General features: G+C 35.3%; 1 pseudogene; it reads left to right on the top strand.

The window, feature by feature from the left end:
* Positions 1 to 643: 643 nt before the first annotated feature.
* The window catches only part of LOC130706396 (peroxisomal multifunctional enzyme type 2-like), a 71,750-nt pseudogene continuing 49,998 nt past the window's right edge, over positions 644 to 22,395 (top strand).

The following is a 22,395-nucleotide window of genomic DNA, read 5'->3' as shown; positions in this document are numbered from 1 at the left end:
TATATTTTTCTAGCTATATTTGGTTGAGCTTGTGAGAGACCTGTTCACATAGTGTCTGACACAGGGATAGAGACCACAAAGTTCTGAAGTCATAAGGTGAAAATAGCCACAAGATGGTGGTTGAACCTTAAGAAACAATCCCTTCTATTTTATAGTGAGAATGCAATTATGTATGAAGACAGGCCATCAGTTTCTGACTCTAATGGTTTCCTTTCTGGGCTTTTGACTTTTGAGTGGCAAGGAAAAATCTTTTAAACTTTTAACTTTCCCAGTGAATTTTGAAGTTAATTGAGGGATGGTTTACGATTACCACTGAATTCTAAGAACCTAAGAGTTGTGTGACTGCTAATTCTGTAAATAAGCTCACAGAATTTTGGCAGGAGGTAGAGGTGGAAACATTTAGGTATGTAGACTTGAGAGGAAAGCACTGATATAATGGGGTACTTATTGTGCTTTTGTGAATCCGATTTTTTTTTTACTATAGGTATAAAATTGTGTTCTGCTAGCACTTGTTACCTATTATATCTACTTTTCCATGGGTGGGGGGGAGGCAGGGAACACTTTTGAAAGAAATGTGTTGTAAGCAAAGGCAAATTAATATGCTTGCTTTTATATTTGTGACTTGAATATTTTTATATTGTAGATGTTGTGATCAACAATGCTGGGTGAGTATTTCTTTTTAAATTTCCAATAAAGTAATGTACATGCAAACTTTTTTTAAGTGTTGACTTTCTCTTCTCAACATACATAATATCAATTTTTTAGAATTTTGAGGGACCGTTCCTTTGGTAGAATAAGTGATGAAGACTGGGGTAAGTTATTTAAAATATACGTTCTCTGGAACATACTTATCCATTTAGCCTTCTAATATTTGATACATTTCCACACTTAAGGAAAAACTTGCTTCTACCTATTTTTGCTTCTGCTAATATAAGTGATGAGTAAGCTTTACAACTGAAAATGAACAGTTGGAAGAAAAGGCTTTTGTGACTTTCGTTCGTTTCCCTTTTTCTCTTTGAGAGATTGTCAGCGTTTTCTTGCAGTATTAGTTGTTTCTAACAGCCTTTTGCATGCTTGTCTGGCTGTGTGATTCTTATTTCAAGAGCAAGAGTAGGCTATGGAAGAGAGTCTGAGGCACTAAAAACGATGGAGATCTGAGAACTGGGTGGGAAAAACCTAGATATAATTTTGAAACTTCTAATAAGTAGGAAAAATTTCCATTAGGAATGTCATGTTGGAAAGATTGAGTTTAGATGATGAACAGTCACAGTTATAAAATTTTTTTATCCTGTTTGCTCTTTTTTGCCCTTACTTTCATTGGCTATCAGAACTAAAACAAGCATTGGTGGCTGAGACGGTGGCAGGCATGGTAACTGAGATGAATTACATCATTGTTTATAGAGTGTGTTTCTGGGAAATATTGCCAGAAGTTCTTTTGGAAGAAGCAAGATATCTTTCTGACTTAGAATTAAGCAAAGACGGCTTTTAGCTTCCAATTCCCTTGTAATAACTGGAGAAAAAAAGGAGCTGAGAAAGATAGAATTTGTTGGCAGAGGGGACTTAAGTCGGTGCTTTGCTTTGAGCTCTGATGGGGTTGGAGTGTGTCCTCTGGTTTCATCAGAGTAAGATTAAATCTGGAATTGTTTGTTTATCTGCATCATCCCCCAAGTTGTCTGTTCATTAGATTGACATTTCAGAAAGCAGGCTTCTCTGTCTCTCTTTTTCCCTCTTTCCCTCCCCCTCTTTCCTATACCTCCACGCCCTGACCCCCAGCTCTCTCTAACTCATTTGCAAATCCTGTTAAAAATAGGGATTTAGGGATATACTGAACATTTTATAAACATTTCTTGATGAAGAACTGAGTGGTTTTTGATTATGCTTTAACGTTTGTGTTGAGTCCCAATTATATATGTAAAATTCTTGGTTATTTGTATTAATGAATTTTTATATAAAATAGGCAAAAATTAAAGATGGCATTGCACTTAGATGTGCATAGGCATTGTATTTAGGTGGCATTATATTTATGATAAAGTTAGATATATTAGATAATCTAATCATAAATTATAGGCAAAATAGGTATGAATTATTGATTGGTTATGTAACTGGAACTAAAGCAAAAATGATTAGAGTGCAATGTGACAATAGCTGATTTTGAATGCTAGGTATAAAATGAACATCTTTGTATAAGTAAGTCTTTGCTTATGTTGATTCTGAGATAGGTCTGTCTAAATTTGACAATATTCCTGAAAAAAATTTCTTGTTTTAGATATCATCCAGAGAGTTCATTTGCGGGGCTCATTCCTGGTGACCCGGGCAGCGTGGGATCACATGAAGAAACAGAAATTTGGAAGGTAGAGTTGTATGTGGCTGTCAAGGGGGATTGGAGATGCCGTGTGTGGGTTCTTATGTACAGAGGAAAAGAATTGCTTTGACGTTGAAAAATACACCTTCTGATATGCACAGGCTTTTTAAATGTAGTTTTGGAAGATGCCTCCCCGTTACATTGGTGTCAGTCATAGATTAGCTAGCTGGACAACTTAGTATTTCTTTTCACCTCCTACTTTTCATTATTAATGATTCTCCTGCTATTCTCTGATATTTTAGCAGTACAAACATTGAGGATTCAGCAGTACTTTATTCTCTAACCAAAATATCATTTTTTGTGCCCAGTGACCAACTGGGGAGAGATGAGTGGCTGTTTTCTACTGGCTGACACTGGTCAGACATGAGTTAGTCTTTGTAAGCTAAGAACGGTAAGACTCTTATAGTTGCGTCTGTGTGACTCAGACGTGGCAGACCTAGTAAGTGGCCCCATGCTCTCTAACATAAAAGTTATTCCTGTTAACTCAGGGTTCACACACATCTACTAGAAGTAAATTGCGTGTGATATCTGTTCTTATTGGAGAGTTCTAGTATATCCTGATACTAGCAGTTTCTGAAAGTCAATGATAGGATTTACTTGTTCTACTAAGTAGAGTAAGTGAGATTAGGTCAGATTATGAGATGGTATTGTTTAATATGAGGCATTTAATATTATCCAGAAAGGGAAAGGAGCAAAGTTCTGAGGACTAAAGAATTAGAACTTCATGATCTAATATTTCTTACTAAAATTTTAACTTGTAAATTGGCAGTTTATTTTATGTTTATAAATACTTATTGTTTTCAGTACATAATGAATATACATTCTTACACTTGAATTCATTTGATCCTGACCAGGGATTCTTTCTAAAACAATAAAATCTCGCAGTTGAATTTTGAGAGATTACTTTTATTATTTATATTAATTTAGATATATGAATCATGACTTTAAGAACCTAATGGCAGTATACAGAGTTGCTTTTGACAGGTGTAATAGTAATGAAAAAGAAAAAAAAATGCTTAGAGTTGCAACATTATCAAAATATAGAAAAGATGATGTTGAGAGATTGATTTTCCTTTTAGGATCATCATGACTTCATCGGCTTCAGGAATATATGGCAACTTTGGCCAGGCAAATTATTGTGCTGCAAAGCTGGGTCTTCTGGGCCTTTCAAATTGTCTTGCAGTTGAAGGCGAGAAAAGCAACATTCATTGTAACACTATTGCCCCTACTGCTGGATCACGGTTGACCCAGAACATTTTGCCTGATGGTAAGTAGTTTAGATTTTTTTTAATGCTGTTCCTCACATACCTGTGTGGTGTGAGCTTTGTAAAAGTATTTAATTTTTTGAGTAGCTAAAAAAATTTCCTTACAATTTAAAAAAGCATTATGTGTAGTTTATGTTCATTATAGAAAATTTAGGAAAGCACAAACAAACAAAATATGACCCATAATTCTACCACACTGAGATAAACTTTCTCTTTGTGTAGGTAGACATACATACATTTTTTCTTTACAGAATGAGGTAATAGCATTCTTACTGGTTTATAATAATAATTATTTAAAACAATTAATAGATTATGTTTTTTAGGGCAGTTTTAGGTTTACAGAAGAATTGAGCAGGTAGTAAAGAGAGTGCCCATATACTCCTCCTCCCACACAGTTTTACATCAGTGTGCTACATTTATTACAGTTGATGAACCGGTATTGATCAATTTTTATTTATTTATTTATTTATTTATTTGGCTGCATCGGGTCGTTGAGGCATGTTTCTTTACAGAATGAGGTAATAGCATTCTTACTGGTTTAGAATAATAATTATTTAAAACAATTAATAGATTATGTTTTTTAGGGCAGTTTTAGGTTTATAGAAGAATTGAGCAGGTAGTAAAGAGAGTGCCCATATACTCCTCCTCCCACACAGTTTTACATCAGTGTGCTACATTTATTACAATTGATGAACCAGTATTGATCAATTTTTATTTATTTATTTATTTATTTATTTGGCTGCATCGGGTCGTTGAGGCATGTGGGATCTTTCGTTGTGGTGCGTGGGCTTTTCTCAAGTTGTGGCACGTGGGTGTTCTCTCTCTAGTTGCGGCGCCTGGGCTTCAGGGTGCGTGGGCTCTATATTTTGTGGCACGCTGGCTCTCTTGTTGAGGCACGTGAGCTCGGTAGTTGTGGCACCCGGGCTTAGTTGACCCTCGGCATGTGGAATCGTAGTTCCCTGACCAGGGATCGAACCCGCATCCCTGCATTGGAAGGCAGATTCTTTACCATTGGACCACCAGAGAAGTCCCTGATTGATTATCATTAACTATAGTTAATAGTTTACTTTAGGGCTCACTCTTTAGGTTGTATGATTTTATGCGTTTTCACAAATGCATGATGTTATGTACCCACGATTTTAGATCATACAGAATGGTTTCACTCTAAAAATCCCCTGTGTTCCATCTCTTCATCCTCTCCCTTTTTTCCCAAATGTCTGGGAGGATTGAAGCTCATTTCTTTTTATCACTACATAATATTACATGGTATGTAGGTGCCACAATTTGTTTTTTCATTCACCTATCGTGGAACATTTTGATTGTTTCCAGTTTTTGACAGTTGTGAGTGAAGCTGCTATAAACATTCATGTGCAGGTTTTTGTGTGGACGTAAGTTTTCAACTCATTTGGGTAAATATTAAAGAGGATAATTGCTGGATTGTATGGTAAGAGTGTCTTTAGCTTTGTAAAAATTTCCAAACTGTCTTCAAAAATGGCTGTATTGTTTTTCATTCCTACTAGCAGTGAGTGAGAGTTCTTGTTGCTCCACATCTTTGCCAGCATTTATTATTGTTAGTCTTTTGCATTTTAGTTCTTTTAATAGGTGTATAGGGTATTTCATTGTTTTAATTTGCAGTTCCCTAATGACTTATGATGTTGCGCATTTTTTTCCTGTGCTTATTTGCCATTTATTTGTCTTCCTTGGTGATGTGTCTGTTCTTATTTTTTGCTCATTTTTAAATTGGGTTCTTTGTTTTCTTCTTCTTTTTTGGGGGGGGTTCTTTGTTTTCTTGTTGTTGAGTTTTAAGAGTTCCATGAATATTTTGGAAACAAGTTCTTTTTCAGATATGTGTTTTGCAAATATTTTTTCCCAGTCTTTAGCTTGTTTTTTAATTCTCTTTAGTCTCTTTCACTTTTGAAGGATAATTTCACTGGGTACAGAATTCTGGGTTGGTAATTTTTTTCTTTCAACACCTGAAATCTTTCACTCCACTCTTCTTTTGCTTACATGGTTTCTGAAGGAAAGTCTGACATAATTCTTTCCTTGTTTCTTTATGCATAAGGTATTTTTTCCCCTCTGTGTTCCTCCAAGATTTTCTCCTTGTTTTTTCTGCAGTTTGAATATAGTATGCATAATAATAGGTGTAGATTTTTGGCAATATTCTACTTGATGTCTTCTGAGCTTCCTGGATCTGCGGTTGGTATCTGTGATTAACTTTGGAAAATTCTCAGCCATCACTGCTTAAAATATTTCTTCTGTTGTTTTCTTTTTTTCTTCTACTTCTGGTATTCCCATTATGTGCCTGTTCTATCTTTTTATTTTAATTAATTAATCGATTAATTTATTTGATTGGGCCGGGTCTTAGTTGCAGCAGGTGGGCCCCTTTAGTTGCAGCTTGCAGGCTCCTTAGTTGTGGCTTGCAAGCTCCTTAGTTGCAGCACGTGGGCTCCTTAGTTGTGGCATGCAAACTCTTAGTTGCGGGATGTAGTTCCCTGGCCAGGGATTGAACCCGGGCCTCCTGCATTGGGAGCGTGGAGTCTTAACCGCTGCGCCACCAGGGAAGTCTCAATGTATCTTTTGTAATTATACCACAGTTCTTGGATATTCTATTCCCTTTTATTTTTTTGTCCTTTTTTCTCTTTGCATTTCATTTCAGTTTGGGAAGTTTCTATTGACATATATTCAAATCAAGCTTACTGATTTTTCTTTTTTCATTTCAAAATGTTATATTGTTTTTGTTTTTTAGCATTTCCTTTTGAATTTTTTAGCATTTCCTTCTGTCTGCTTACAGTAGTCATCTGTTCATGTAAGTTGTCCATTTTTCTCCATTAGAGCCCTTAGCATGTTAATCACAGTTATTTTAAACTCCTAGTTTGAAAATTCCAAAATCTCTGCTATATTTCAAGCTGGTTCGGAGGCTTGCTTTGTCTCCTCAGCCTGTACTTTTCTTGTCTTTTAGCATGCCTTGAAATTTTTGTTGAAAACTGAACATGATGTATTGGGGTAGTAGAAAGTGTGGTATACAGAGCTTTATTGTGAGGTTTCATGTTTATCTGGCTAGGAGTTAGGTTGCGTTTATTGGTTCCTGTAGCTGTTGGTGTCAGAGGCTACATTTTCCTCTTTGTCGTTGTTTTTGTGTCCCCTGTTGTCTTTGGGTTTCCCTAGGTACTCTTTGTGTTTGCAGCTCTCTCAGTTGTAATCCACTGTTGTTATACTGGAGGCCTGTTGAAGTGGCTGTAAATTATGGCGAGGGGAAGTGTTCTATAATCTTATGATTAAATCCGCAAGTTTTTTAGCAGGTCAAAGTCTCTGGACTCTGAGCTTCAGTACAGTTTTTTAGCCTTTTTTTTTTTTCTCCCCTTATTTGAGACAGGAAGGCTAGAGGAGTTCCACTAGTCTAATTGCTCTTCCCTTAGGTCAAATAAGGCTCTGGTAGCTTCCCTTGAGGATAGGCCTTTGTTAAGGAGAACAGAATGCTCTGGGCATATTTCAAAATGATTTTGTCTTATTGATTTATTTATTTTGTTACCCTCTCCCTTTTTCTCTGTAACATTTCAAAGCAAATCTTAGATGTTGCATTTCACCTAATAAATACTTGGAAATGTGTCTCTAACAGATATGGACATTATAACCACAATGCCAATATCACACCAAATAAAATAATTCATTACCATTGTCTAATACCAAATTTATATGAAAACTTCCTCGTTATCTAAAAAATATCGTTTTAGAGTTAGTTTATTCCACAATGATCTAAACAAGGTTCACAGTCGTTTTGTTACTGTATCTCTTAAGTTTTATTTAACATATGATAGTTCATTCTCCTTTTTGAAAAAGTGCCAATTATTTGTTGAAGAAACCGCGAGTTCATTTGTCCTGAAGACTATTCCTCATTCTTGATTTGGATTGCCTTTGCACTTTTGTGGAAAATCAGTTGACCATGTATGTATGTGTGGGTCTGTTTCTGGATTGTTTGTTCTGTTGTATTGATCTCTGGGCCTGTCCTTTTACCAATACCATGATGTTTTGATTACTATATTTTTATAGTAAGTCTTGAAATCAGGTAATGTGAGTCTTCCAACTTTGTTCTTTGAAAACATGAAATATAAAGTTTTAAATTTAAAAATTTAAATGTATGATTGAGAGCCAATGCTTATTTATTTAGTTATATAAGAAATAGAATACTTGACTGGTCGAAAACTGTATGGTTTTTGATACTCCTGGTTTTAACATATATCTAAAAAGAAAATATCTGTAATACTTTAAAAGTAGTTTCTGTGAAACAGTACAAAACAATTGATGAGTGAAATTACTTTAGAATTAGCTGCTTCATGGCATACAAATGCTTATTCACAGTACCATTTTACTTTCCACGTTTGAGCTAACATTCATTTTAGAACTTGGGATTTGTAATACCAAGTATGTACTTGCTAGCTTTTCCTAAGAGCTGTGCCTAACCAGTTTGCTTTAGTGTAGAATAGCTATTTGTACGTGAGATCTATTTTTTTTTTCCTTTTCTTTTGTCAACAGGGCCATTTAAAAAAGTCCCTTATTTTAAAAAAACTTGATACTCTCATATCTTATTGAAGGAATTCTTGTTAAAGAACTGGATTATTTAAGTATAATGCTACATATATATGCACAACAGTGTAGGTTACTGGCAAGAAGTAAAGTATCAAAATGTAATGCATAGTCATGAACTCACTGCTCAACCCAAGAATTGGAACATTACTTGCATCTAACTTTATACCTTCTATTCTGTTCCTCTGCTTCATGCCAAGAGATAACCACTATTTAGAATTTTATGCTTATCATTTCTGTGCTAGACTCCTACCTTAGTCACTTTTTGCCATTGGCTGTAGACTTTCTTGGGGAAGCAGCAAGTTTCCAAGAAAATATTGAAAACTTGAGCTTTTAAATTTGCTTTCCTTTGGGAATGTAGCTTCCATTAATTTTGACCTCTAGAGATGTTAGGTCACTGTTTAATGTAGTATCTTTTATGCCCACCAAACCCTAGTGAAAGATGTTTGGAGAATAAGATCTACTTTAGACAAATAATTTAAGTTTCTGGACCTGCTTTCTCTTCTGTAAAGGAAGAGAGTTGTTACAGATCATTTTTAAAAGCCCTTCAGATTCTGAATTCCTGTTATTTTAAATTTTGGTATTTATTACTTTTTTATAGTTTAGAAAAAGCCGAAAATTTATTTTGCCTCAGCGTTTTTCCTCTTTTCCTCTGAAATATTAACTTACAGGCTGTCAAAGGAATTATTTGTTAAAGAACCAGGTGCTATGAGTAATGTGCGGAGACATTTGCAATTTCATTTCCCCCTTTGAAATATATTTGAAAAATGGAAAGTCATGTATGTGACTTACATGTTTCTTACATGAAATGAAACATAATCTTAGGATGAATACCCATGAACTAACTTCCCAAGCTGTATTAGTTATTTACTGCTGTGTAATAGATTACATCAAATTTTGTGGATTAAAACAACAAGTATATATTATCTCACAGTTTCTGGGGTCAGGAATACTGTAAAGTGAAAGGTTCTTAGAGCTGCTCTTTAATTTACAGGGACTGTAAATGTCATCTTTGTCACTTTAAAATATAAAACTGTATTTTGTCCCTTCACAGTTAAAATTTACATTTATTTGATTCTTTAAAGATTATAAGATGTATTTACAAATCGTGTCTCCTTTGAGCCTTGCAACAACTTAGTAGAATAGGCAGGTAACGCATTTTAATTACCATCTTACAGATGCAGACACACGTCCAAGAGAGTTGAGCGCTGTGCTCAATGCCCTAAATTGCCTACATGGCAGGGCCAGCAGTAAAATCTAGGTGTTCATGCTCCTTGTGTAGTACCTTTCTGCTCTGTTAAGTTGCTCACAGAAGGTATGCAGCAGGAAAATATTTCTTACACTTTGTGACTCATCAGTAACGGTTGCAAGGTCCATTTTCCATCATCTTACTGCCATTACAGTTGTCAAGGCTGTTTTGTAGTTTTCTAGCTTCTGGGAGAGCAAAATAGTTTTGGGAATGAATGGTACCTAAGTTCATTATGCTATGTATGCCTTTGCTCACCAGTCTTTGCCAAGGCAGCTTTAACTTGTCTTCTAAACAGTATGTTACCCATCTTGGAAAGGTATATCTGATGCCTTCTATGTTAGAAGCCTGAATATATCCATTGGGATGAAAAGATTCTTCTAAAAGCCTTGGATGTTAATACTAATTACTTATGTATATCTAATTTTTTTCTTATTTATTTAAAAAGTCTCTGAACCTATAATTTTATAAGTGAGGAATTTTCAGAAAGTAAAATGATTGATTGAATATGTATATATTCTTATTGATAGATTTTTTTTTCTTTTTTTGGCTATTTATTTCAGATCTTCTGGAAGCTCTGAAGCCAGATTACGTGGCACCCCTGGTCCTCTGGCTTTGCCATGAGAGTTGTGAGGAAAATGGTGGCTTGTTTGAGGTATTCTGCACCTTTGCACTTTCTCCCAAAGCAATATTTGTGTAATTAAATATAAAAAATGATTCAAAAATCAGTATTTTCCAGTTGTTCACATTTGTAAAAATCTGCATCAGTTGGTACCACTTGTATATTTTTTAATATTATGTATTTGTTATAATTAAGGAACAAGTATGACTAATGTCCTTTTTTGAGAAAGTAACAGCAACTTTGTAAATTGTTCTTCCCTAGTTCTTCATTTCTGATATTCTTGTCAAATGAAAATGTGACTGGCTGGTTTGATGTGTTTAGTCAGATACAGAAAGTCTCATTTGGTTAGAGATGCTGAGTAGTAAAGTGAAGGGACAGAGGTGATGGTTTAAAGTCAGCCAGGCCAGGTTTTGATTTCTTGCTCTGGTAATTGCTGGCTCGCTGGAATATTGTACAGATTAACCTCCCTGAGTTTTAGTTTTCTTGGGGTTTTGTTGTGAGAACTGGAGATCATATTTTTAAACTCTTAGCATACCTAGCAGTCACCCCTCAATTTTAACTATTATATCAGTATAGCAGGAATTCAGTCTGGGTATGATAGATCAGTAAACACAAATTATTTGTATTAACTTTAAAAATAAACTTTGCTATGTTTCCCTATCGCAAAGCTTTACAAGTTTACTATAAAAATAAAAACCACACATAATCCTACTATCCAGTGAGGTTCAGTTTTCACTCTATAATCAAAGTCCCTTTAGATTTCCTTATGCTGATTTATATATTTTTTGGTCCTCATTTGAGTTTGATCTCTTTTTTGTTTTCTAGCATAAACTGTTATATTTTAGACCACCCCCCTTTATTTGATTCTCTGTGGTAATATAATAATAAACCTGTTGCATGCGGAATACATGACATCCAAAGATATTTCTTGGTAGCAAAATTACCTGGCTCAGTTTGAAGTGAATGATATATTAGCCTGATTTATTTGAATAAAAAGCTGTTTAGTAAATGAAAAACAGTCTACACCTGTCTATGCAGAGATAGGCACCTCTGCTTTCTTAATCACAGTCGTTGATTGTGAATTGTGGAAAATTAGAGGTGGAAAGAACTTTACAACTCTAGATTTACAGAAGAGAAATTTAATAATATCAAGCCATGTGGAGCTCCAAATTTGGTCTGCCTGTCTTTTATCTCATTAAGGAATTAAACAAAAATTCTTTGTCTTTTACATTTATATTTGTTATTAATTCTGTGAACAAAAATAATATATGCTTTTTGTAGAAAACTTCAAATATATAGGGGAGTTTATAGAGGAAAATAAAAATCACCCACATTACCACTATCGAGAGATAACTCCTATTAATATTTTTATGGATATTCTTTTCCAGTCTTTTATTAGGTGTGCATTTTACACGAGTAGTCTTTTTTTTTAAGTATACAATTTACACACATACCCAGACATGCACAGATAACTAGGATAATGCTGTAGATGAAGTTTTGTATGTTGTTCTTTTAGTTTACTATATTGTGAACAGTTTTAGTAAGGGACATTTGCTGTGTGAGATTGAGTGCAAAATACAGTAAGAGCGGTGTGTAATATCCTGACTTAAACCTTGAATGTAAATTGACACTTTGTTTGCCAAGTTTTGATAGATATCTAGAGTGGCAGATAGAGATTTTTTGGATCGACTGGAGCTGTCGTTTCTAGCACCTGCGAGGAGTTTGCAGCTTGTTGCTTCACTCCCCAAATATGATAAAAGATGATATTTTTCTTTCCTGTTATCAGTACCACTGCCACTTTAACTACTCTGACAGCATCAAGGCCGATTGTCCTGTTAATATATGTAAAGGAATGAGTGATTAAAAAGCCATACCCTTGAGCGTAGAGCCACTGAGAAGTGTGCTGTCTGCTGGTACAGTTTCTTCTGTTATATGCATGTGGAACACTGTAGTTGTGGTGTTTGAAGATATGACAAACAGATTTTCTTACATCAGACATTTTCTTCTGAGGATTTCCTTGAATGGCTTCTAGAAAAAATACCATCTTTCTGTACGGTGATTAATGTATTTGGTCATTTGCCATATTTCTATATAAAGGTGTTTCATTAAAATGAGTATATGTAGTTCATTAAGTCAAATCCTGGCTTTATTTTTCTTTGCTTTTTATTTTTTTTGATTCATTAAGTCTTTCTAGAAGGACATGTATTTCAAGTGATGTGCTGGGCAAATTTGGTATTTATATTGTTTAACCTTCATGGTTACTTCATGAAGAGTGTATTATTATCCTGATTTTATATAAGGGGAATCTTGAGTTTAGGGAAGTCAAATTATTTGACCAGGAATCAGACAGCTAGTCTGTAGAAGAACTGGTATCGCACCTTGGTTTCTGTGCAAAGTCATGCTTTTCTACTACATGCATTTCTGCTATATTGTGTTGCTTTATTTTTCTACTCTGATAACATGAATAGTGCAAAGTCATGCCGGCCAACGGAGTTTTGTAGAGCTGCATTATTTTCATCCGTTGTCATCTAGCATTCTGATACTCTTAAAAAGATAGCTGCCTGTTTTGTTAATTTCATGAAAATTCTATTAGTAATTTCACATTAGATGGTATAACTTCTTCCTCCTCTTTTTGGTAGGTTGGAGCAGGATGGATTGGAAAATGTAAGTCTCTTTTGGTTTTTGGTTTGCCATACATTATTTCCATATCTTTAAACCTGCATATCCAGGTAGAGCTGGGTAAAGACCTTGTCAAATGCCGAACCATTGGATTTAGTGCACGCATAATCAAACTCAAACATTGTAATAGCAACAGGTCTTCTAAAACATGGAAGTTGTCCTGCAGGCCTGTGGTATTTTCAAGGATCTTTTCAGTTTTTTTCCTATTAGCAGTGCTTATTCAATATTTGTCCTGTCCTATTCAGAACTGGCTGTTTTTTCAGACAGCACAGTCTCTCTTTATATTGATGTTTGTCTTCCCATGTCTCCGGCACCCCACATGCTTGTTCAGCAGAGTAGTGAGTGGGAGGGAGGGCGTTTTTTGAAGATGGGAAGAGCTCTGTCCTGGGCAAGTTCTCCAATTCTCTCAGTGATTCTTTTCTTCCTTGGAGCATGAGACATCAGAAGGAGACAGTGGGGAATCACACTGGACAGCTTTCTAGAAGAGAAATTGCAGCTGATCTATAGAAATTATTCTCCTTCAGCCCAACAGTAAATTCATCTGGCTTAAGTCCTCTTTTCCCCCAGTTCTTAAACCTTGTGAGCTTCAGATTGGATAATTACTTTATGGTGTTTAAAAAAAATTGTGAACATTCCAATATCCCAATTCAAGTTTTCATTTGGATGCTGGTATCAAAATTAATTGAATTATTTAAAAGGCTGCCATTGCTGGATGACATTGTTACAACATATTGTAGACTATTGTTAATGACTGTTCTCTAAGTTATGAAGTAACTTATTCAAACATTTTTAAGTGTCTTATGACATCTTTTAAGAAAGGAAGATCAGTTGTTGCAATAAAAGCTGTATATGGGACTTTATCAATAAGAAATCTCTAGAAGCTTCTGTCATTCCCCAGGACAAATCTTCAATTTAGTAATCATCAAAGTCTGACCATTCTGTTTAAATAAGGTTCTGTTTATTCCTCAGGCTTTTTAAAAAAGACACAGTGTTAAAAATTATCTTCATGGAACTTATGCAGCAATGATGATTTTTGTGAATCTGGGCAATCTAGTTGACTTCCCATGGACAAGGAGGAAGAGCAAAGGGAGGAAACGGGAGAATTATGTGGGGTTGTCTGATATATTAATTTGATTATCTGGAGTCTTTGGCCTGTTATCACCACTAGTTTTCAGTTTGCTATTCAACAAAGCTCTACTCTGTTCTGTTACCTTAAAGTGTATTATCTAAGTGATCTGTGGTGATGAAGACAGTCTTTTGGTGTGATTATATATAATTTAACTTTCTGATTCAGCATTTCATCCTACCTTTAGTAGTATCTGGCATAGTCAGAGGAGGGAGAGGTTTTCCCTTCAGCTTCAAATATTAGAAAAAGAAATTTGACATCCTAATGGGTTTGTTATTCTTTTAAAAAAAATTTGTAGTAAAAATCTTTAGAAGTTAGAATCTTTTTTCCAAATTCCATTTTTCTTGAAGTTAAAAAAAAAAAATTCAGGGGACTCATGAATTCTGCTTTCTGTCTCGCTCTTAAACTGTGTGTTCAGTATCTTAGTTTTGTTTCTATAACCAGTACGATGGGAGCGGACCCTTGGAGCCATTGTAAGACAGAGGACTCAGCCAATGACTCCTGAGGCGGTGAAGGCTAACTGGACGAAGATCTGTGACTTTGATAATGCCACCAAGCCTCAGAGAATTCAAGGTAAAGAGTCCCAAGTCAGTTCAGTCCTGGTTGGGGAATCAGAGGCAACAAAGCATTCTCTTCTCTTATGGAATTGTCTTCTTAATTGTGATAACTTAGATGCTCAAATCATCTAGAGCACATTTTCTGCTCCAGTAGGTATTAGAACTCTCCAATTTAAGGTATGTATGTTACTCCCACTGTCGGTTTTTCAGTTTTCTTATGATCCTGATTTTTTGGTATATGTGTGATTGAGAGGACGGTAGGAGGTGTTTACCCATTTGTGCTCAATGCATCTATTCCCCATCTGGTGGTTGGTTTCAAAGTCTTGCCTTATCTAATCACATGCTCCTTGTCTGACCTGATTTTTCTTTATTTCCCCAAAAGTTTATTTAAGTCTTATATTATTTAGGCTTAGGTCTTTTCTCTCTAGTGAATAGATTTTGCTTTGTTTTAGCACTTTGTCTTTGCTACTGTTTCTCTGCCTTTCTAAGATGCCTCTTATTCCTTTTATCACCTCTGCTAATCTCGGTGCTTCTTTAGAAAAACTCAAGCCCCAGATGTTCAACAAAACCTCCCCAGATATTCTGGGCTTCATTGATGTGTTTCTTAGCTGAACTCTTACAACTTGAGCGTCTAATCATGACTGCTTTCCACTGCTTTTGTTTCATAACTGTGTGGTTTCTTAGCTGCATAGTAAGTTCCTTTGGAGGCAGAGAATGTATCTTGTATGTCCTTTTGTATTTGGTGCTAGTATAGTGCTGAACTCATAGAAAGGATTTAGTAAATGCTTGTTACCTTGAATTATTGAATCATCTATGATATGCCACAGGAAGAGATGGCCAATAAAAGTCACATTATTTTTTCTAGTATAACTCACATATGTATATAATATATGAAATTTAAAGGACCTTTCTGGGAAGGATCATGAATTAGGATTATTTTATAGAAAAATCTTTTTTTCCCTTCCTAGTATTATATTTAATGTTTGATAGAAGAATATATCTGAAAAATGACTGTTCTTTTTTTTTTTTTTAATCCCAATGTTACTTTCCTGTCTGCTGGTACACTCACTGAAATATTCATTGTACTTTTCTCAATCAGAGGATAACATGATTGTTATGTCATTAGCGGTAGCATTTTCTGTATTCTTTTTTTTTGATATTTGAGATAAATTTAGTCTCTGAATAGCAGTCACCTATCAATGAAAATTAGGAAAAGGAAAAAGAAGAAGTGTCTTAAAAACTCTTCTCTGAGGTCAGAATTCCATTTTATTGCCTTAGAAGTATTAGACTAATATAAAGAAAAAGCTAACAATGAATTATATAGTTATAAATGAAAAGATACCCCTAGTATTTGAAGTACAGTTAGAAAAAAAATCTTACACTTTCTGTAGAATCACGACTTTCCAAGCACCCATTTCATCATTCTCATTTTACAGATGATGGAACTAAATCCCAGAAAAGCTGAGTAAGTGGCCCAAGCTTTCTCAGTGTTTGAGCCAAGAGTTAACTCAGGTGGTCTGTCTTTGAGTGCAGTACCGCCAGCCTGTACCGAGGTTACTTTCAGTTAAATAGCCTCCCATCTAGGCAGCAGCCTAAATGGGGTGGTAAGAGGGGGATTGGTAGGCAAGAAACCTACCTAGTGTCACCAGGAATGGCAGAGAGCCCTGGTCATCTCACATTCTGTAGTTTAGTTATAGTTTTTGTCTGAGTTTAGAAGGAGGTTTGTTAGAAAGCTCCCAGAGCTTTTGGAACCTTATGGCATATGTGGATACTCTGTGAATCTCCTTTATTAACCTTTTAGACCCCAGAATAGCAGCTTCTGAATTCTGTCCAGAGTCACTGGTCATAATGGTGGTTTTCTCTGGAAGAATTTTCAGTAATATTTTCTGAGCAGTTACCTGTACAGAGACCTGGGGGTAATCTTGACATTGTTGCATCCTGGAGGAGGGGTGATGGTGGGGAGAGAAGGAAAATTAGTTGTCCCTCCACCAGATGGAAATTGCACATCTGTGGACAAGGATCCGACTTTACAGAGTTGTAAAAATCACTCAAAGACTGCAAAGCTCAGAGCCTCTTTGGAATCATAACGTGGGGAGAGTATGTTGGAAACACCCAGTTATCTTTGGTCTGTTCAGAGTCTCACGATTTTTTCCTGCAATAGCCTGACATCATACAGTCAGTTCATGAATGCCAGCGAAGGTTCTGCAGCAGGCTTGCTGGATGTTATAGGAATGATTGTCTAAAGCATTGTAGCTTTTCTTAGTCACGTCTGTAACAAAAGCTTTTTTTTTTTGGAAATAGCTTACATTTATTTGGATTTCACCAGGAGAATGTTAGCTCTTTAGGATATTTGAAAGATGATGCTTTTATGATCTTTATGTAATAGGTTTACCAAAGCACTCTGTCTTATTTAAATTCCAGTGATCCTAAAGAGAAAATTCAGTTCGTTCATCCTTATTTATCCTGAAGTTGATTGACTTGAATCATTCATGATTTAAATTTTTTTTCAGTACAAATGAAATATAGTTCAACTATATAGGAAAAATCTGGAAGTTTGTCCTGTGGGTCACTATTTAAATAGCACTGTTAAATAACTGGCTAGATATTTCACATATGCAAATGCTCTTCCCACACCATAGTGGGACTGATTTTTCTTTTAATTAATTTTTATTGGAGTATAGTTGATTTACAATGTTGTGTTAGTTCCTGCTGTATAGCAAAGTGAATCCATTATACATATACATATATCCACTGTTTTTTAGATTCTTTTCCCATATAGGTCATTATAGAGTATTGAGTAGAGTTCCCTGTGCTATACAGTAGGTTCTTATTAGTTATCTATTTTATATATAGTAGTGTGTATATGTCAATCCCAGTCTCCCAATTTATCCCTCCCTGTCTCCCTCTCACTTGGTAACCATAAGTATGTTTTCTACATCTATAACTCTGTTTCTGTTATGTAAATAAGTTCATTTGTACCATTTTTTTAGATTCTACATATAAGTGATATCATAGATATTTGTCTTTCTCCTTCTGACTTAACTTCACTCAGTATGACAGTCTCTAGGTCCATCCATGTCACTGCAAATGGCATTATTTCATTCTTTTTTTATGGCTGAGTAATATTCTATTGTATATATGTAGCACATCTTTATCCATTCGTCTGTTGATGGAAAAAAGCATTATTATTGTTATTTATTCCTTTTTTTAGAATCAGTTGGCGGTATAATTGAAGCTCTAAATAAAATAGATTCAGATGGAGGAGTTTCGGCAAATCATACCAGTAATGTGACATCAACAGCTACATCAGGATTTGTAAGTGGAAGAGAAAGCCTAACGCTTTGCCTTCTCTGGAGACTTTTTTCTTTTCTTTCCTTTTTTTCTTTTTTCTTTTCTTTTATGCAAAAAATGCTTTTCCAAGCTATTAATTTATTGTTAAATAGGAAAGGTGAGTGACCATAAAATTTTATAGAACATGTACTGAATGTTTATAAAATTTGAATGAACATAAAGCTAAAATATTAAATGTAACTTTTAATTTCTCTTCTTCAGTGTAATAGTGGTTTTTTTTTGTTTTTTGGAGCATTTTTGATAATTGTCCTTCAGTCACTTTCTAACTCTTTAGAAAAGGATATTTAACTTAGTGCCTCTTTTGAGTCATTTCTTTTAAGGAAAAGCATTGATAGGTTGTATTTTGGAACTATTTCAACATGGCTGCAAGTAAAAAGTCTCCCATTGTGTCAGAAATTCTAAGAGAGCTGTGGTTATAGCTCTTGTGAAGTTTGCTGATTAACTATCTCCAGTACTTCTTTTTAAAAAAAAAAAATTATAGTGCATAAATAATAAGAAATAAGTCATTTGACACATTCAGTTGTGGTGTTTTGTGACTTAGGGGAGACATAGTGATGAAATAAACAATCTAATTGTAACCCTGAGAATATTATCAGTTTATAAATGTGATTTTACTTTAGAGCAGGGGTTGGCAAACTTTTTTGGTAAAGGGCCAGATGGTACGTATTTTAGGCTTTATGGACCACGTACTGTTTCTGACACATAATCTTCTTTTTCTTTTTTTAGACCACTCTTAAAAAAATGTAAAAACCATTCTTAATTCTCAGCTGTTGTTTGCTGACTCTTGCTTTAGAATGAAAGTGATCAAAAATTGGACATGATTCTTTTATAACCTAACATATGCTTCACAAATTAGCTAGGCATGTCATCACTAAATAGAAAAATACAATATCCAATTAGATAAAGGACAGTCCTGGGTAGGAGCTTACGGTAAAATCTAATTATAACCAAAACCATTATGAGGGAGTCTGATTTACAAGCATTAAGCAGTGTTTTGCTCATCTGTTTCTACTGACTTTTATAAAATAGATCTTATAGAGCCATTCATTATCCCTGTTTATAATAAGTTTTTTATTTTTTGTAATTTTGAGTAGCTAACAGTCACTGTATTAATAGGCTTTTCCATCAGCAGAGACAGGAAAGTTGAAAATGAGATGTACTATCTGTTAGCAAGAAGCGGGCAAGAAAAAAGTACTTATTTGTAAATGAGGTCTTTTTCCATACATTATAATTGATTTTATTTAAAAAATATAGTGAAACAATTATGATACCCTATCAGATTTACTAAAATGACATTCTATTCACAAAGCTAAGTATGTAGCAGTTAATAGTTTTGAAAAGTCAGAAATTTAAAGATTTGACAAGAATATCAGTGAAAAAAATAACTTTCTACAATTGTTCCATAGGCTGGAGCTATTGGCCATAAACTTCCTCCATTTTCTTCTTCTTATACGGAACTGGACACTATTATGTATGCCCTTGGAGTGGGAGCATCTCTCAAGGAACCGAAAGATTTGAAATTTATTTATGAAGGGAGTTCTGATTTCTCCTGTTTGCCTACCTTCGGAGTTATTCTGGCTCAGAAATCTATAATGGGTGGAGGATTAGCAGAGATTCCTGGGCTCTCAGTCAACTTGGCAAAGGTATGCATAATAAGAAACCTTTATTTTGCTCTTCTTCTCTTTCTTTAAATATGATTGGTAAATGTCACATGCTGTGTGTGTGTGTGTGTGTGTGTGTGTGTGTGTGTGTATGGTGTCTTAATACAATAGTTTATAGTGGTTGATTCAAGGATAAAGATTTAGCATGTCTTTTGATTTTTCTTAAAAAGAAAAAAAGGGTAGAGAGTTAGTTGAAAAGGCAAGCAAAAAGAAGACAACAATAATTATGTACAGTCCATAACCCTGGCATAATGTTATTAATTCTCTCTCTGCCATTACATGCTATTTGACCAAGGGTAAATAACTTCTCTAAGCTTCAGTTTCCTTATGTATAAAGTGGGTATGATAATCCTCACCTGACGATAGTGATGAAGGAGCAAGAGTGAAGAATATTTGAAGCAGAGAGAACAGGTGTAAAAGGCCCTGAGGCAGGTGCATACTTACCTTGTTTTTGGAACAGCAAGGGGGTTGATACAGCTATAGAATGAGCAAGGGGGCAGTGGTAGGAGAAGAGGGCCTTGTAGTCATCGTAAGAATTTTACCTCATACTCTGATTAACATGGGAGGCCATTTGTAGTGCTTTGAACTGAGGAGTGGTATGATCTGGCTATGTTCACTCACAGGCTCATTTTTGCTCCTCTGTGGAGAATAGATTTATGGGAGCCAAGCATGGAAGCAGGGAAACCAATTTGGAGTTGATTATGGTAATTCCAGCACTAGTCTGGATATGCATGGAAAGAAAGAGGAGTCAAGGAGGAAGGTTTTTGGTCTGGTTAACTGGGATGATATATATGCATATATACCCATATATTTAGAATTAATTATGTACAATGTATTTAACATGTATAGTAGTTACATATGGTATATTACTATGTATAATAAAATAGATATATACAGTTACTTTAAGGTGGGGATGATCAGGAGTTGGTTTTGGACAGATTTGAGATGCCTAGTACACATTCAAGTGGAGGTATACAGTGGGCAGTTAAATATGTGAGTTTAGAGTTTGTGGGGGAGGCCCTACTGGGATTCGTAGCATTTAAGTGAGATTTAAAGACATGAGGCTGGGTGAAATCACCCCTGTGTGAATGTAAGTAGAGAAAAGCCTGAGTTTGGTGAGAGGTGAGAGGTGGAAGTGATGAGGAGGAGTGAGCAAGAGAGACTGGGAAGGAGTGGCTGGTGAGGTATGAGGCGTATCAGGAGAGTGTGGTATTTGAGAAGCAAAGTGAATAAATGATTTCAAGAAGGGAGGAGCAAACAATTGTGAGAAGGCTTTGGGGTTATTTTATTTCTTGAAGTGAGGGTCAGGCCATGAGTCCAGTTGATAACTGTTGAATCGTAGACTTTTGAACTGATTTCTGTGATTTTGACTGATTGGAGAACCCATTTACTGGAGGATCGATTAGCTCATTGCTGCTCTGAATCTATGAGAATCTATGGTTATTTTATTAAAGTATTCGATGAAGTTGGGAGGGAGGCAAGAAATAGATGCCAGGCAGTTTGTAGTTTTAATCACTCTCTCATTGTATTTGTTGCATATAGTTCTTCTGTTTGGGTAATGTCAGTACAAACAATTGAAGTAAATGTTTCAGAATTCTTCCTCAGACTTGGAAGGAGTTGGAAATCATGAATAGTGTTCAAAATCTGTCACTGGGAATGATAGCCGTCTTGGGATTTGAATCCCAGTCTTCCTAACCTTGAGCTTCCAGGTCGTATGATAGTGAGGCAGTCCTTCATTTGTCCTCCCATCACTACCCTCACCCATTTTCTTTTTCCCTTCTGGGTTCTGAGGAAGACTGGGAATTAAACTGTCCCATAGCAGTTGAGTGTGGTCATTCGGATATATGAGTCAGGTTTTGTTTTTACTGTCCTATTGTATTCCTACATATATTTTTATATTCTTGCTTTGATACGTTGAAGTTAAGTGGCTCTGAAGTTGCACAGGGTCTTTAGTATTTACTCTTACACTAAGGAAATGTTGACATTGGCAGTGCTTTTACTTGAATGTGGTTGTAAGATTTTTATTAATGTTTTGGTTGTGTCATTTGTATTTGGCAGGTGTGACCTGAAATTACTTTACTAGTACTGACCTATTTGTTCATTTTTATTCAATAGATATTTATTGGATACCTGCTGTGTGCTAGGCGCAGTGACGAGCACTGGAAATACGCCTAGTTTAGTGTCTCCATTGGCAAATAATCCACAGTTATCAGTCAACAAAAATTTATGAATGTCAAGAAAGAACACAAATGTATCTTTTCTATTCTAGAGAGCTGACAGTCTTTAGATTGGGGGACTGATTATTTCTGAATCATATAATTAAGAAGTGGGAGCCATATAGTTTGAGACAGATAGTTTGGGGGAAGTAGTCGCGTGAACGTGTGGACAGTGAAATGCCACTTGTGATTAGCGGTATCCACAGAAGAAGCTGTGGAAAAAGAAAGTCTACTAATAAAATTTTGCTTACCCTAACGTAGGTTCTTCATGGGGAGCAGTACTTGGAGTTATATAAACCACTTCCCAGAGCAGGTGAGTTCTTGATCGTTTTATTTTCTGACTAACCTTCCAAACTGTGTCAATGTGTTAAACTGGCATAGAGCAACCTAAATAAACTATATTATAAGTTATTCATGTGCATGTCAGCCATTAGAGTAGATTGATGTTAACTAGTACCTATTTTGGTTGCCTTAAACTTTGTCCTATTTGAATAGTCTTATTTAATAAATTACTTCAAAATACTAAACATCTGGTCAACAGTTGAAAGGAGCATATTCTGTGTGTGTCCTAAACTTAGTGATTGTGTATAATCAGTTATGATTCCCATGAATATGATTCTTCATTCTTTTGTCAGGTATTTGTGTTGGTACTGACTTTCATAACGCAAACAATGTTAAAAGATACAGAATGTCTTGTAATTAACTTTTTTCTATTTTCTTTTAGAGTAA

The sequence above is a fragment of the Balaenoptera acutorostrata genome, chromosome 2 (assembly GCF_949987535.1).
Source record: "Balaenoptera acutorostrata chromosome 2, mBalAcu1.1, whole genome shotgun sequence".
Taxonomy (NCBI): domain Eukaryota; kingdom Metazoa; phylum Chordata; class Mammalia; order Artiodactyla; family Balaenopteridae; genus Balaenoptera; species Balaenoptera acutorostrata.
Note: the sequence above shows the minus strand (reverse complement) of the source record. Positions and strands in the feature narration are given on the sequence as shown.